We start from the raw sequence: 14,971 nt of genomic DNA, 5'->3' as shown, positions 1-14,971 counted from the left end.
TGATTTTTAGAGAGAAATTAGATTTCTGAAGAAATTAGAGAATAGAATATGCTCCAAAAGGTTGAGAATTTATTGAAAAGATGTGTGAGAACATGATTCTGCTATGAGAAAAATATGACAACAACAATACAATATACCTGCAAGACACACTTTGCATCTTCTCAAGCTATTGGTTGACAGACTGCTACACACATTCCTGAGTTTGACAACCAGTCACAGTCATAATAAAGGATTTGCAAATCTTGACATTCTATATTCTAACATTCTTCATACTGCATAAGCAGTTAAAGTCTTGCTGAGAGCCACCTTCAGACTTCATTCTCATTTTATGAGCATATTAGCATAACCCCAATAGCAATTTGGTAAAACTTCACTGCCAACCATTTGCTTCATTTATATTTCTGAAATCAAACTGCACTTTTGCAATAATTAGGTTTTGCCTGTTTAATAATAACCATTCAAATAATAAACAGTTAACTGCTTATAGAACCTGAAACATGATTGCTTTGTTCTGTTTTATGGTCCACCTAACAAACTGTAAATACACTTTAGTGGGAAATTAAAGGTCATTTTGTTGCATATTTGTTCACAGTAGAGATAACTGCTAAGCCCATAGCATATTAAAATCTGCTCCAATTAGAGGTAGTTGATAGTCCTGTTTCCGTTTCATTGCATTTACAAAGTCTATACATACAATTAGTTTTGTTCATTGAAATGATGAATTTACTGCAGAATATTTTCAAACGGAATCATATTTGTCCCAGAATCTCAATAATAATGCTTGTAGGATGCTGTCTCGCTATTTTGCATTATACTGCCAAGTGAACTGTGACAAATAAAATTCATGGTTAGCAAAGAACATGGGCATTTCATTCACTTGACATTTTAAGCTGTAAAAAAAAGTCTACCTTTTAAAAGAAGCTACAGTAGCAGCCATATGTTAAAAAAAAGTTTTTGAAAGTTCTGTTCTTAAAAAAACATAAAAAGCAGTCTTTCAAATATGTAATTTGCTGCACAGAAAAAAAAACCATTGTTTAGGAAATGCCTGTTCCTTAAAATGTATTAGTTCTTTTTTCTGTAAAATGTATACAGTATGAATATCCTGAAAAAAAGTACACTACATTAAAAAAACTGAAAAGCAATTTACTTTCACTAAGGCAGGTTTGTGAGACGTGATGGGATTTCATGTATTAATATAAAAATCACAAAATGAATTTAAATGAAGAACTATCAAAAAAAGGGGAAATTTCGGTCTTCTGTTTTCCCCTAATATGTTTTGTTAAAATTTGTAGGGAATGTGCTGGTTATTTTGCAGTGGTAATGTAGCATCACTGTGAATGTACCCATAAGTAATGGTGGTTTTAATTTAGACCTAATACAAAGTGTTCACTGATGGAATACTCAATGAGTCCAGAATTCATGAACATGAAAGAGGAATATGCAGAAACTGTGCTAATACTTTCATGTGCCCTTTATACTTTACAGCTGACAATTTAACCTCTGTAAGATGGTTTTCCCTTACACCAACTTTATTTTCCATTTCAACACATGCTCGTTTCCCAAGTAACACACACATATAGTAAAAAACAAAGTGCACTCACATCTTAGTGCAAAAAAGATTATATTAAATAGTACAAAGTGAATATATCACCATCCATGTGCACATTAAGAGCAGCGTTTAGAGCTCTTTCTAAAGCCATGTAAACAGTGGTTCCAAATCAGTAAAGTCTGTAAAGCTTTTTTAAAGTCCATCAGAGGAAGTGATATAGCTAATTTTTCTATATACCTTATACAGGGTTCTCGTCATGCATACTGAATGAAACTAATAGATACAAATAAAATCACATAAATAGTACAGGTATAGGATCCCTTATCCGGAAACCTGATATCCAGAAAGCTCCAAATTACAGAATCTCCCATAGACTCCATTTTATCCAAATGTTTAAAAATAATTTCCTTTTTCTCTAATAATAAAACAGTACCTTGTACTTGATCCCAACTAAGATATAATTAATCCTTATTGAAAGCAAAACCAGCCTATTGGGTTTATTTAATGTTTAAATGAATTTCTAGTAGATAGAAGGCATGAAGACCCAAATTACGGAAAGATACGTTATCCGGAAAACCCCAGGTCCCGAGCATTCTGGATAATAGGTCCCATACCTGTATCAGAAAAAAAACATCGAAGACAATGTCAAACTGTATTATCAATAACATATTATAAAAACAGATACAGGTTATAATATTTGTTAAGACCATGAGTTAATCCACCAAACTTCCCTTTGTTTCAATTTCAACTCACAGTCCCCTTCTCTCTTCAATTGGGGTACCATCTCTAACATCATTAAATCGTAACTGTTCGGCTGTATGGCCCCTCTCTTTAAAATGTCTACAGAGTGGTAGTATTGTATTACCCATATTTATTGTGGATGTATGTTGGGAGATATGTGACTTTACCTTTTGTACTGTCTCACCCACATAACTCTTACCATAAGGGCATATAATGGTATACACAGCATATTGTGAAAGACAAGTATAATAGCCCCTCATTGGAATTAATTCCCCTGTTTTAGGATGTTTAAATACTTTCGCTGTTTACAATTCAAGCAAGAATACATTCCATTATTCTTGGTGCCAAATAAATAAATATAAATAAATATACACAAGAAGCCGAGAGAGAAAATAGATAGAAAATAAATAGTGTCAGATATTGTCATACAAATACAAATGCATTACAGCCCATGTGGTGTCTTTTATTAAATTAAACACAGACTTATACTCTTGTCCAATAAAATCTTCTTATAACTATAAATTTAGTTAAGCCCTTAGGGGTCATTAATCATAGAGTCTCTTATTCCAGGTCAGCAGAGTCTCTCTTTCCCTCCTAGGTTCCCAGCAATCGTAATAATGAAGGAGCATGATTTAATTAAATAAGTGATGTATTTGTTACATAAAATAAAAAGAAAGAAAACAAACATTACAATGCCGCCGTCATTTAACCTTTGCCTGGCCAACACTGTTCAAAGGCTCCATAAAGTCTTCATATCTTTGGATCCAGTAAAAATCATTTAGCCCTTTTTTCATTAGTAATCATGACTGTCAAACAGAAACAGAGTCTTTCATTTAGTTACATAAATTTTAACTTGCGTGCATCCAATTTGTTCATGTACATTCTACTTTATGTTTACCACTGAAGAGTGATTTGTAGATTTATTACCTATATTGGAGGGTTTTAAAAATCATGTTTTTTAAGAAAAAGTTCTTTTTGTACTTGATTTGTTTATTCTTTAAACAGAATCTTCTCCAGACTCAATTTTCTACTTACTGTTTGTATTGTGAAATGAGAAGATAATTTATTTTGCTTATCTTTAGGTATATGCTGTAGGTATACTTTATACAGATATGTTTATGTTTGCTTTACATAATCAGATTTCATGCAGGTTGCTATAATCAGTGTATGCCCAATGGAATTTGCAAATGCTTTCTAGATTTCACTAGTCATATATCAGATTCCTGCAAATATTGCTCACAAGTTAATCATAACCCAAGATATGAAACTAACTCGCCTAACTTAGCAACTAACCAGAATGCTAACTTATCAACTAACCAGAATGCTAAGTAATAACATTCAATATATTTTATATACCAAGACTATTCCTACTCATTAATCCTCATACATTAGTTAGCTTTTTGGGGGCCTTAGGGAATGATTTGGATAAAAAGATGATTACAAAAAATGAGTTACTAAATGAAAAAACAGCAATTTTGATGTAAAAATATGATATCTAGGGCCCAGCAACAACTTGTCATGCTACAAAAAGTTCACTACAAAAAGTTCACCAAAATCATGACAATTGTCCAGTAAAGAGTACCTGTCCAGATTTCCAAATTAGGAAATGCAAACAGGACATTGAATTTAATGACATGGCAGTCAGCCAATAGCTGATCGGCACAACATCAGTAGCCCCAGGATTGGCCCTGCTGATAAACTATTCACTTTTTTTTTTAATTTGAAGGCTATAACGAGGATGAAATAGTCAATATGTACAAAAAAATTACAAAGGGAAATTTAACAGCAGCTTAAAATAATAAAACCTAATTAAAAAGTGAATTTCCCCTTTAGTCATTGATTTAACACAGTTTAAAATAAATGTATGAAGACTTTCTTAATAAAACATCAGTTTCAACAAATACATTAAAGTTTGTAAATAAATGCAGATAAATAGAGAGGCAGGTTTTATTATAGACAGACTACTTACAGATAAAAAGATGAATCACCCTTTAAAAATTAAAATTAAACTGGTCTTCTCAAAATACAACACTAAATTGTTTTATCAAGTGTTATATGCTCTTGCAAGCCACATATATAAATGATCAAATGCTCACGTTTCTAGTATCACCCGAAGCACTTGGATGGCAGCGGTGTCATGTAATCACAGTTAATTGTATCTCTTAGTGATCCTGAGCACTAATCATTTTGATTCAATTGCATTTGAGTGACTTCTGAATTTAGAAGATTATTCCAATAGTCTTTTCTTAGGTAGCAAACAAAGCCTTAGCTCTCAGTCACCTTGTTGGAATAATTTCCCTCAACAAAATAACTCTAGCTTTGTATATAACAATAGAATATGCAAAACGTAAAAGCAATGGATATTAAAAAGTGTTGTTTATTAGAAATACAATAACCATTTTATATGAAGCAGTTTCAAATAGAAATTATTAAATTCCAATAAGATGTTAGTTTGCTAACATTTTATAGCATAGTCCTCTAGAGTGAAATCCCGCCACTCTCCACTAATGTCTATGGGATTTTTAAAAGAGTATTTATCAATGGATGAAAGTGAAAGTTAACCCTTTGATAAATACGCCTTTCAAAATCCTATAGAAATTAATGGAGAGTGGCGGAATTTCACTTTAGCAGACTGTGGCGATCTCTAACTTCACTCTTTGATAAATATACCCCCCCCCCCCATGATATCTAAGCCCTTTCTTAGCAAAATTCAGCTCTAACAGTTTTTGAGTGGACTTGTCTAATATAAGGTTCAACTAATGAACTGTTGAAGTTCGTATATAAGTTAGGTAAGGTACTCGGGGGTTTGGTTATAGAAAATATAGTGTCAACTGTGAACAATGCAATGTAAGTGTAGAATCCTACTGTAACCCCTGAAATATTTGGGTTGAGTAATTTTCTATGTGCCTAGTAAAAATTAGAGGGTATAGAGGACATCCCTGTCTGCAATATGTAATTTTTTCCAGCAGCTGAGTTTAGAATGAAATGGTGATGAAGAGGAAAGCGGCAAATAGATAATCACAAGCATATTGGTTTTTAAAGAGGCTTTAAAGAATCATATGTTCCTATGGGAATCAAAGCATCCGGACATACAGTAACTGCCATGTACTATATGTGGAACGAGGAAGGGTATTCTCTAGAATTACTGTATTACTTTTCCATCCGCATTCAAAATTCCATCCAAATTCAGAATATGTGCACGTGCATGTATTAAAATAGCAAAGGCACCTTTGTAGCTATAATTGAAACTTGACACCCAGGAGTGATGAGCCATTAATACCATTATGGTTAATTGTGGCACACTTGTAGGTGTAGATGAATCTATTAAAGGTCAATAGATAAATTAAATATTGACATATTTGCGATGGTAAATATTATATCCTAATATTATATTTCAGAGTTCCAGTTGATTGTATTAATTATATGTGGGGTACATTTTTAAGTAGGGCTATATATTGTTATGCTAAGCTGCTGTGTTAGTACAGGTATGGGGGGACCCATTATCCAGAATGCTTGGGGTCTGGGATTTTCCAACACTAAACACCAAACACTAATTAAACCCAATATGATTGTTTTGCCTCCAATAAGGATTAATTCTACTGTATTCTAGTTGGGATCAAGTACAAGGTACTGTTTTATTACTGCAGAGAACGAGGAATAGTGATGGGTGAATTTATTCGCCAGGCGCGAATTCGCGGCGAATTTGCGCGATTCGCGGCAGGCGAATAAATTCGCGAAACGCCCGTGAAAATTCGTAAAAAACGGGCGCCAGCGTAAAAAACGGGCGCCGGCGTCAAAAACGGGCGCCGGCGTCAAAAACGAGACACCGGCGCTGTTTCGCGAATTTTTCGCCATTTCGCGAAATTCGCGAATTTTTCGGCGAAGCAAAATGGCGCAAATTCGCCCATCACTAATGAGGAAATCATTTTTAAACATTTTTATTATTTGAGTAAAATGAGGTCTATGGGAGATAGCTTTTCCCATCATTTGGATCTTTCTAGATAACAGGCTTCCAGATAACAGACCCCATGCCTGTACAAATATCACATTAGTCAGTTATATTTGCCCATTTTTGGGCCAAAAACACAGAGTCTGCTTCCACTATAGCACCACCCCATATGATGATGATGATATGAAGATGATTATCATGTAAGCAGAATTCAGCTTGCATCCCTTTTTTTAAAAAATACTGGCATTTCAAAGCCTGTAGTACTTATTTGCTGTCCTTTTGTAGTTTGCAAATAAAAAACCCTGGTGTCATCAGAAAATATAGACAGCTCACTTCAACATTTTTCCTACGCTTAATGTGTTCTGAAGTCGAAGCTTTATGCCTCATTAAATTTGAAAATATACTAGGCAAGAGACTACCCTAATCTATCACACTGTTTGTATAAATATACTCCCTACCATATTTTAAGCTAATGCATAGGCATCTCTGTGTTATTTTCTGTTTCTGCACATTTGCTTAATATAATTAAAAAATAAATGTTACCGTTTCTTTCAATTCTTATTTTTTCTTCATGGAAATTTTATCTAGTGCTATCACAAAATGGCTTGATAGACAACTAAAGCTTGTGCTGATACAGATTTCAGTATGCCTTATCAGAACGCCTAAAGTGTGTAATAAAATTTCTTATCAGCCGACATATTAAACTGGTTTTACATAAAGTTTAGTATAAATAATGGTTAAAACATAAACAAATGTTTATTTATATATGATTTCAGAAGCATTGCAAAAACAAAGTTGTTGTTATACAGAGCAGGTCTGGTGGTCTGTTAACAAGCCAGGAAGCAAGAAGTGCTCAGGATAATGAAAATGACCAAGTTAATTATTATGTTACCAGTGTTCCGGCTGATATAGTATATACTTAAATCCAGTAAAGTCATGAGTCAACAAGGGCTAGATTTATACACCAGTGGAAGAGAAAAACTACGTACAGGCAGGCTAGATATTTATTTAAAAATTGTTTTATGTCTGCTGTACTTCTTACCTGTATATTTACTGCAACACGGCCTTCGAAACATTTCCTTGTATGGTTCTGGCTAATTGTTTTCAAAGTGTTATTTTCCACAATCAGTTCATTTTACAATTGTATAGCCTTTCAGGTTCATTATAAGACAATTTGTCCTGTTTTAAGCAAGTGCAATATATATTATTTTGTTTATACATAGAACATACAGAATTACATACACAGCAACCAGTAAACGATACAAAAAGATGCAGAAGGCCCTGCGCAAAAGAACGTACAATCTAAAAGGGGAAGGAGTTGTGAAATAAGCAAGGTGAAAGGTGTAGCATTTGGTATTTGTAGAGAAAGAAGGAGAATAAAGTAGAGAGGCTGAAATTACTATATTGTGACTTTTTGGAGGAGGTAGCAGAAATGTTAAGGAAGCATGAAAGTGCAAAGAGGAGACATGCAGGATAAAACATTTTGGAAGTATGAAGTAAAAAACTTGCAGGTGCAAACAAATCTGTTTTCTTGTTATTCTAGCTTGTGCAGTGTCGATTGCAGAAAAATCCATGCCTTAAGTCTAGTCATTGCCTTGTCCAACTGTCTTGTTTAACTACCGTTTTCCGAGCAGTGAAATATTACCGCTAGTGCCATGCCCCTAATACTAGTGCCATCCCTTATGCTGGTCTTGAATTATTAAATACAGTATTTCATTATATTAAATATTAGCAACTGTAGTGGATTCTTTATTTTTTATAAATAGGTTTAATTATTTTTGCTTAAAGTCTTTGAGATAAAAATGGTTTATTACTGTTTATCCTCAGACTAACAATTTGTAACCAAAAACTAGTTTGCCTGTAAATACAGTAGTTACCTACTATTACAATACATCAATTGTTTTAAAGTTTTTTATATTTAGAACTTAAATGCATTTTGCCTATTACTTCAGTTTTAAAAATTAAGATTTTGTATAATGCTATAAAGCATTTTTCATATTGTATTTAAAGGTTATCTTCATTTAAACGTCCTTCATTCTAGTAGTCTAGAAATAGTGTCTTTATCTTTTTGTTACACTGATATGTTCATTCGATTTCTACAGGCTGATACCTGCAAAACACAATTAAACATAATGAAAAATAGTTCCTTTCTAAAGAGAATCTTTTCGTTGTAATTGGTTTCAATGCTTTTGTCATGTCTATAAAAATGCTTGATTATAGTGTGACAAGTCCATTTAATTTCATTTGTGGAAAAACATCTCTTTTGTAGACTAAATAGCTGCTTATTGGACATGAAATGCTTCATATTTTATGTTTGAAAATGTGTTCACAGGACTTTTTTGCTTAATGTTAAAGTAATATTGTATTATCTTGTATGATAGAATGCAAAAAATAAATACAATAAAAAGAAATGAATGAACCTTTAACACCTTGTTAGGCCCTCTTGTAAAACCTGAGCTGTTGATATTTTTGTACAGGGTAGGTAACTTCATTTTGTTGACAATGTTTGGTGAACTCATCATGTTGCAGAAATAATAGTGCTGTAGCATGTTAAAGCTTGCCCAACTGCCTGGTGGAGTATACAGAGTTCTGATTGGTTACTATAAATATCCGGACTGGCACATACCGGTACTTTTGTCCATATTGCTACCTAAAGTAACCAATTATGTTTCCTATGCCCTGTTAGAGGGGCACAACATATAGTTAGCAATAATTTGTTGTACAGATTTTTCATGTCTGACTCACAACCACTTAGGTGCCAATTTGCATCAGTTTGTACACTGTTCTGGATGGGTTGCACTTACTTCCACATACTGTGGGGATTATTTATTAAAGTCCAAATGCCAAAAATGTGAAACATTTTCTCTGATAAAACCTAAAATGTCAGGAAGGCTACTAACATCTTCAAATTTGTCACTGGACCTCTCCCATTGATGTATGCATGAATTCAGCAGGTTTTAGGTGGCAAATAAAAAATTTGAATCGAGTTTGGATAAATCACTAGTCGACTTTGACAGTTTAGACCATAAAAAAATGTGAAAATTAGAATTTCCAATTCGACCCTTAGTAAATCTGTCCCTTAATGTGATAAAGTTAGATAAGTTTGACTGAAGTTACAAAACATTCTCATGATACATCTATAGTCACAAAATAAAAAATGTCAGATGAACAACACAATATAGTAGTATATAATGCAACAGATTTGTAATACGCCTTGGCATGGTTTAAACCCTTTTTTAAATTTAAAACACTTTTAATTGACACCACCCTACATGTCTTTGACAGTGTTTCTATAGTGTTCTTAGCATGTTTAATCTGTTCTTCATCACTTTTTCCACCACACTTGCCTAAACCCTGTCTAGCAGGGTCTGTCTGCCCATGTTAGATGTTGTTCTAGTATGTTGGATGACACACTTTACATTCTTTTAAATTACTCCTATTAATGCTTGTAAAATAAGCAAACTTAAAGAAACGATCTTGAATTACATACAGTATGGAATAGCAGCTTTACCAAAAACAAAGATAACAGCTGCATAGTCTGCCTCATGATATCAAAGGGAGAATCCTCAAAGTGAAGTTCTAAATAAAATATGCAAAGTAATAACTGAGAAGTACAGATGTATTAGTCACAGGGATTATAGTTCTCACTAAAACCTGCTTGACAATAACCCCATCTTTGTAGACTGCTGCACATAATATTTTCACATTTGTGACTGTAAATTCCCCCACTTATGGCTTAGACTTAATATTCTTCTTCATTTTTTGTTATGCCTGTCATTATGTTAGACATCTGATTGGGTGCAGGGGTTTACAACATCTGGTACAAACATTATTTTTATTATCTTATCCCATAAGACTTTTGAAATTGTTTTGAGCAAAAGTTTTCCAAAAGCACTTCCTCAACCAATGAACTTTATCTGTGCATCATTTAAATGGGTTAGGTACTGTAAAAAAAATGAGAAGCTATCACTCTATTATCTGCATAATTGTCTGAATTCCATGGTTGTAGATAAATTGCAAGTTGTTTTTCTTTTACGAAAAGTATAGAGAATCATAATCCCTGTGACTAATACATCTGTTTACTTCCCAGTTATTACTTTGCATATTTTATTTAGAAGTTCACTTTGAGGATTCCCCCTTTGATATCATGAGGCAGACTCTGCAGCTGTTATCTTTGTTTTTAGTAAAGCTGCTATTCCATACTTTATGCAATTCAAGATCATTTCTTTTAGTTTGCTTATTTTACAAGCATTTATAGGAGTAATTTTAATGAAAGTAAATTGTGTCATCCAACATACTAGAGCAACATCTAACATGGGCACAAGTCCAATAATATGCAGCAGTGATCCCCAACCAGTTGCTCTCCAACCCCTTGTATGTTGCTCACAGTTGTCCCAAAGCATGTGCTTATTTTTGAATTCCAGGCTTGGAGGCAAGTTTTGGTTGTATAAAAACCAGATGTACTGCCAAACAGAGTCTCCTGTAGGCTGCCAGTCCACATAGGGGCTACCAATAGACCTTTTTGGCACCACCCATGAACATTTTTGATGCGTGTGTTCCTCCACATCTCTTTTTACATCTGAATGTTGCTCACGAGTGAAAAAGGTTGGGGGCCCCTGATATACAGTATTCTTATATATTATAAAGAATAAAAAAATATGTCAGCATATACTGAACTGAAAAAGTTCCTCAGATGAGGAGTGATGCAACATTTTTAATATTAATCAGAAAGTCCAGTTGTTTTAGACTTATTACTACTACATACTATCGTCTATGGAAGGTCATATTTAAAACAATATTCTATGGAACTGCACACACATGATGACCTAATCTTTTCAAATAAATTTACTAGATCTGTAAAATTGAGAATAATAATGATGTATAATGTAGATACACATCATATCATCTCATTAAACTGATTTAATTATTGTTTGATCTTTAGGAACTCAGAATCTGTCACTCCAGGTATTTTTTGGCTCAAATAAATGATCATACACTTCATATTAATTGAAGACGTCTGGCAATAATTGCTCAGTTCCACTTGAAGTTAACATGTTCCAAAGTCATTTGTTTAGTAAAAGTCTACATTTAATTTATTTGCTGGTCAGTGTTCTATTGCAAGTAACTATAACTTTGGTCTTCATTCTTGCAAGGAAACTTTAAGCGCTTCGGGAAAAAAATCCCCAAATTATAGATTTCTTGAAGTACAAATTCTGCATATGTTTTTATTAATATGTATGAGTGTTCTTATTACATATTTCATTGTCCTATTATGACCCACATATTTGTACAGTTTTGCATATTTTATATATAAAATATGTAAAATGTGAAACAGGCACAATGCCTCCAAGCCCTGTACTCCATTTGCATACATTTACAGAAATGCATCTTGTAAATAACTATTTATTTAGTTTAGTGAGCGAATACAATTTATACAAAAAAGTAATGTAGAAAATGCCTATTCAGGCTACCATTATTTAAGGGTAAATCTAAAAATTATATTTAAGCAAGCCTTTGCTGTGTAAAGCAGACATAGTACAAATACATGTAAAACCCATGCCAATGCCCCAAACTATCCTTGCTAAGCTAGCCTAGCTGCCTCACACCTATTATAAGATTCCACTATTATGTAACCGTCACCTACAAAGAAACAGCCTCCCCACCTGGTCTGGCTTCAAAGGACTGGTCTGCCATTAGTTGTTCTTAGGCCCAACTATAATAAATATGTATTTACAATAAAACATATATTTCACCTCCTTATAAGCTAAAAACACTAACATAGTAAGTTAAAAACATACTATAAATCCAAAACATTCTAAAAATTAGGAAGGCAAAAGATTCTATGTTTAATTTTTAAATTTACTGTATTTTTGGCATCCATCCAATTTTTTAACCCCACAATTAGATCACTCATTACCACTTCTCTTGGCAGAGTTCTATCACCTAGATTCCAATATGTAAAGAAGCCCTACTACTACTGATGGTGAAACCTACTTACCTTCAGTTTTAAAAGTAATGTGCCCTTGGCTTACCATTTCCCAAGGGCGAAGAGCAATATTCATATTGACCCAATATTTATTATATTTATATTTATAATTTTTACATTTTTGTAAAAATGATGTGATATTAAGCTTTCATATTTTTGTATGTGAGATTAGTGATTGTATAGCAAATACTTTTAGAAATATATACACTGTTGATCATTGAAAATTGTAACTAGTGATGAATGAATCTATCCTGTTTCACCCAAAAATATGCAAATCATTGAAAAATTTGTGAAACGCACTGGGGGTAATTTATTACAATCCAAAAAGTTGTCATTATTTTCTGAAATTCCCTCCAGCCAAATCTGCACAGACATTCCCTGCCCATTTATCAATACATTTTCACAAATTTTTCAGTCAAGATAAAATCGTAAAAAAAACCCCCAAATCATATGATTTTTGCTCCCGAAACCTACCATTTCCTTGACTGAAAACTGATTTTTTCATTAACCCAGCATAACTATACTGAATGTTTACAGGACATCTGATACTGATTTTTACATGTTCTCAGCAGGTCTGTGTTGGAGTACTTTTTGGAGTACTTTTTTCATCAGACTTTTAACACAATTGGCCTTTTTTGTTATACAAAAAATAATATTTTCCACTTTAAAAGTCCAACCAGAATAATGCAGACTTTAGTAAATAACCCCCACAGATTTCAGTGGGTGCATTTTTAACTCTTTTTTTTTTGGTGCAAAATGCATTACCGTCAATAGGCATTTTTTGCGCAAATCCACGCCTGGAAAAAATTTTACTTATCACAAAGGGGCTCATTTACTCTTTTACTTTTTTTTTACTATTTACATTTTTTGTCTCTGTTATGAGATTTTGTTTTTCATACAATTCTTTCAACAATTTTAGTATCGTTAATATATTTTCAGATAATTTATTCTCTTCTGCGTATTAATAAATAAATTAATTAATTAATGTAATAATGAGTATTTTTTGTGATCCACCTGAAATGTCACTAGTTTTCAAGCAAGCATATATATTTTATCAATATAACAATATAAAAGTGATTTTTATTCAATGTCTATCAAGAAATCCAGGCCAATATTTCACTTCTACTAGGCTTTTGTTTTTTTATCTATTACATATAAAGAAAATAATCTTTGTGTAATTGAGCAAATATCTCCTTTGTCTTACCCGTTATTAACACTTGATGTACCACAAACTTTTGTGTGGGGGAAAGCTGTCAGTGAAAACACATGATGCAGAGGGATATGTCAAACACGTTCTCTTTATTGTCATGGCCATTAGTTAAGCAGCAGCACATTCACAGGGCTCAATCTCCCAGCCTTTTGCAGAACATTGCCCATAGCAGCACACTGCCAGGGGGGCACCCCTCTTGGGTCCTGACTGGCTCAATCACGACCTATCCTTTCCTCTTAAACCCTGGCTGATGGGATTCCCACTGGGACCACTATGCCCACTCACTCCAAGTTGCCTATGCTTTTTTACCTCTCTCACACTTCCTTGAGTGTACTGTTACACCACTAGGCCTCACACTACCTACCCTCAGTACCTCTTCCAGGAGATGACTCTACTGCTTCAGTGTCCTCTGCTCATCTTGCTTCCCATGACACATCTCTAAAAATCACTTCCTGAAATCTTCCCTTATATAACATATTATTCTCCACCTACTGGAGACTTTCCCTCACAACTGTTGTCTTCTAGCTCCCCCTAGTGGCTAACCTAAACATATGTTTTAACCATTACTTAAACATTTATATTAAACCATTAACATTTTACCCACATTTTACACATGGTTAACCTTAATTGTAACATTTTTAATCACAGAACTTTTATTGAGTTATTTAATATGTAAACAAACAAGAGTATTGTGTGTTATTAAATATTTCAGTCGTCATGGGGCCAGTATCATCATCTTGATAATTACCCAATAACAACTGAGAACATGAGCATTTGTCATGTAAAGCTACTGCATTTGTGTGCTATATGGTTTTATATAATATTCAATGTCTTTTGTAGAATCTTGGTGCCCGTGTTACTATTTGAAGAATATATACATGAAAAAAATGAGTGCAGGGGCGTAACTACAGAGGAAACAGACCCTGCGGTTGCAGGGGGGCCCAGGAGTGTAGGGGTTCCAGTGAAGCCCTAATTAATGAGCAATTTTAATATTTCTTGGTAGGCTAGGCCAGCTTATCAATATTTTGTGGCCCTAAATAGAATTTGCTGTGGGGCCCAGTAGCATCTAGTTACACCACTGAATTAGTGCAAGTTTCATAGTCATTAAATGCAAAAATACAGTTTGGAATAATAAATGCTAATTTAATTAAGTAAGTTTTATAGTTAACTAAGTAGTTTTACAATATATAGCTTGCATTTATTAACAATGTATAACTGTTAACATTTACACAATGCCTTGTGGGTATATTTACATGTCTGATTTTTTTTTTACATAGCTTTCTAACTAGGCCCCTGTATGGAGCAGCATAACTTAATAACCTAATCTAAGTAATACTTATGAAGCAAGTAGGTGTCCCTACAAATGCATCATATAGTGATGTTTTACAGCCATGATAGAATTTAGTTGGTATTAAAGAGATACTGACACCAGAAAATAACTATCTATATATATATCCCCGCGTTCCTATGACAGGGGTGCCATATTTGTGCAGCAGTAGTCAGCATTAGACTGTCAGGTTGGCAAAACAGTCAGGT

General features: G+C 33.6%; 1 protein-coding gene across 4 annotated transcripts in view; it reads left to right on the top strand.

The window, feature by feature from the left end:
- Positions 1–14,971, top strand: part of LOC108713136 (synaptotagmin-1) — a 305,972-nt gene that overhangs the window by 171,126 nt on the left and 119,875 nt on the right. The gene's annotated exons all lie outside the window — the stretch shown is intronic.

The sequence above is a fragment of the Xenopus laevis genome, chromosome 3S (assembly GCF_017654675.1).
Source record: "Xenopus laevis strain J_2021 chromosome 3S, Xenopus_laevis_v10.1, whole genome shotgun sequence".
Classification (NCBI taxonomy): domain Eukaryota; kingdom Metazoa; phylum Chordata; class Amphibia; order Anura; family Pipidae; genus Xenopus; species Xenopus laevis.
This window is presented reverse-complemented; position numbering and strand designations above follow the sequence as displayed.